Raw genomic sequence first — 3,551 nt, forward strand, 5'->3', positions numbered from 1 at the left:
TTTTGTTGTTCAACAAAAGGATTAACGTGCTATAGTTTGGTCTGTTTGTTTCATTTGTTTCAGTCGTTTTGTGAAATTGACCTGTGAAGAAATACATAAATTTTGCAGGTGCCTGCTGAGTTAAATGATTTTTGTACATATTTTTTAGGTTTCCTTTGTATGTATTCGTTTAATTGGAAGATTATTGTCCTTACATATATGGAAAAAGATGTTTTTGATTTTTCACTTTGTGTTTGTTGACGGCTGTCTACTGACACTCCAGACTTACATGGGCTTGGACACAACATGTCCTGCTCAGATGACATGGCTCTGTCAACAGACCTGCTTCGTCCATCGCTCTCCTCTTCACTAGCACGAGGGTCCCACAGTCTGCGCTTTTCTGCTCAGAAGGAGCAATGTCCCATGCCACACTCGGAGAAACAGAATAGAGTGAAAGAGTCTAGCCGCTGACCAGACCAGGTGAGCTCACAGCCCAAAAGCCAAGCAGTACAGTAAAGCGCCAGTGTCACTGCTAGGTGTTTATTTCATGCGAATGTTTGCCAGCAGTTCCTTGAACCCTGAGCTGAGCGCTATAGAGCCAGGTCGAAGCTATTTCAATTGCTAGGCTATTTCTGTTCTTTCTGTTCTATTTCTTTCTTCCTTCTGTTTCTTTCTCTTCCTTTCCTGTAAAGCTCTTAAAGGAGTTACATGTTCCATGCTCACCCTGCATAGAGGATCAGCTTTGCTCATCACTGTGCACGGGACACCCACACGTGAGGAGGAGCGTGGTAAATTGCTTTGCAAGCTGCATGATGGAGACTATATAAATACATCCGCTTTTAGGGGTATCTCTGGTTATAAATTTATTAATTTTATATTTTATTAAACAATGTATACTTAGCAGAAGTATACATTGTTTCATTTAGCAGAAAAATAAAATAACATAAAATTAAATTTTAGTATCTATAATGTTGACAAGAAACATCATTTTCAACATCATCCACTGGCCTGCTTATGAACTCTAAACAAGAATAGAAGTGTATTTCTATATCAAATATAATAAAAATTGAAAAAATTAACACCAGTATATCCGTTGCAATGCAAGGGAGCATGTTCCACACACAGGCCTAGCTGACGCTCACAGCGTATATGATTTGTTTCCTGTCTTTTGGACAGGTCATACCTGTCACCTCTTCTCTTCCTGTTTTCTCAGGAGGTTCCCACTATACCATGTGCACTTAGCGGAGAAATGAAATATAATAAAATAAGATATTAAATATGCTATAACTTCAGGAAAAACATTGTCTCCTACATCAACTGTTTGCTTAATAAATCTAAAAAGAAATATATAGATTTTTATGTACAGCAGGTAAGGAGATGCGCACCTGTAATCCCTCAAATCAGCAGGAGCGAAAGGCAGGGGAATTGCCTTGAATTGAAGATCGGCCTGCACTAGAGTCAGACCAATTCTCAAGAAAATCAAATAAATAAACACATGAATAGTATCCCTTAGTTATTGCAAACTGAGAAAACCTACAACCTCCCAAATGAGTGTACACAGAAGAATTAAGTAAAAGAGTTAATGGTCGGCTAGATAACTCAGCAGAGGAAAGCACCTGCTTCGGCAGAGTGCAGCAGCCAGGGTTCCATGCTTGCCATGTGGCCCCACCTCCAGGGCTTAAGGAGATGCCATTGAGACTGAGAGATTGGCACATAACTATAGTCCCAGCTTTTGGGAGGCTGAACACAGGCAGATCACTATTAGACAGATCTATGGACTGAGACCCTGTAGACCATGTCCTAAATAGCAAGGAAGCAAGCAAGCAAGCAAGCAAGAAAGAAAGACAGAAAGAAAACAAACAGTTAACTGGTATGATTTATAAGGCTCCAGGATGATAAATACCCTTTCACAGATATTGAGATTTTGCAACAGTTAAGACAAAGACACCCTCCGGGTGGTCCATATTTATTTACTTATCAAAGGTGGAGATTACTGAAGACGGTGGACATCTGAGCAGGACCATTCACAGACCAGGAAGTCCACTCAGTGATTTCTCCACTAATCCATCATGTCCACTTAGGAGAACTATGTTACCTCCAGGAAGGGCTTCCCCACAGGAGTGAGATGTCTGCAGCTACAGTCCTTGTCTAGTTATTGGAGCTTAGAGCAGGCATCCTTAGCTGTGGCCTTGTCTTCTCCTGGGAAGCTTTGAGGCTTCTCCTGCTACTGCAGGCCTCAGCTGGCATCAGGGACTCTCAGATGTTCACTTCCTATGCATCCCCTACCCATCTCCAGACCAGGGGTCTCAGCGTGGACAGACTCCCAAGTGGGCATGGAAAGCCAATTGGTCACTTACATCCTGCTCAGAGCTGCTTCATAGCAGTTTCCATCAAAAAAACAATGTAGACTACAGTGAACGTACAAGTCAAACTCTACCACAAAAATAATCTTTACTTGAATGATTATACGCAAGGCAGTTTACATACATGAAAGCAGCACATTCCATATGCAAGATCAGTTACACTGCTCACGTGTGTGTTTTGGTTTCCTGACTGTTTCGGTCACACATACGTGACATTTTGCTGGTCTCTCTGTCCTTTTAGGAGTTTCTTGTGATGTCTAAGCTGTCTGCACACTGGTCTGCTGCAGGATTCTTTTGCAGAGATTTTTTAGGAATATATTAATACTCCATTCTCTGTTGTATGGAACATTTTGGTTCTCATTTTTAGGAAAACTTCTTCATGATATTGTGCACTTATATATTTTGTAGGAAACTATACGTGGTATGTTTAGGATCGAGTAAAACGCAACCATTGCCCAACTCTTTGTAGTTCGAATGATGTCATAGTTACTTCATGAGTCCTCAACAACCATCTTCAGAACCTGTATTCTAACAAGATTGAAAACAGAAGAAATGCACAGATTTCTGGATACATAAGAATTACCAAAGCTAGCCCTAGAAATTTTAAAAATTCTGAATAAATTAATTACCATCAATGAAACTGAAGATGTAATTTAAAACTTACTAATAAAGGAAATCCCACATTCTCACTCATTCATGGCTCAATTCTACAGGAAATGTAGAGAAGGCCTAATGCCAATCCTTCTCAAATACTTTGTGGACATTGAAGGAAGCAGTACTCCCAAACTGATTCCTGGAAGCAAGAATTAGCTGATACCAAACCACAGAACGAATCACCCAGAAAAGAGAAGTACAGGCCTATCTGCCTTATGAAGACTGATCACAAATATCTTCAATAAGATACTGTCAAACAGAATGCCACAAATCACCAAGATTGTACACCGTGACTAAGCAGGATCTATCCTGGGGTTGTAGGGATGCTTCAACATATGCCAAAGAATGGAAGAAATAGACTGTTTGTTGTGGTGCCTCCCTGGAATCCCAGCACTTGGGAAGTGGAGGCAGAGGGTTGCAGAGAGTTTCAGGCCAGCCTGGCGTACACAGTGAGTTCAAGGGCAGCCTGAACTGCACAGTGAGACCCTGTCTCAAAAACTAAAATAATCGTTCAAAAAATTATTAATTATAACATACATTTATTAGCAGAGCCAA

Source organism: Octodon degus, unplaced genomic scaffold, assembly GCF_000260255.1.
Source record: "Octodon degus isolate 3935 unplaced genomic scaffold, OctDeg1.0 scaffold00461, whole genome shotgun sequence".
Lineage (NCBI taxonomy): Eukaryota > Metazoa > Chordata > Mammalia > Rodentia > Octodontidae > Octodon > Octodon degus.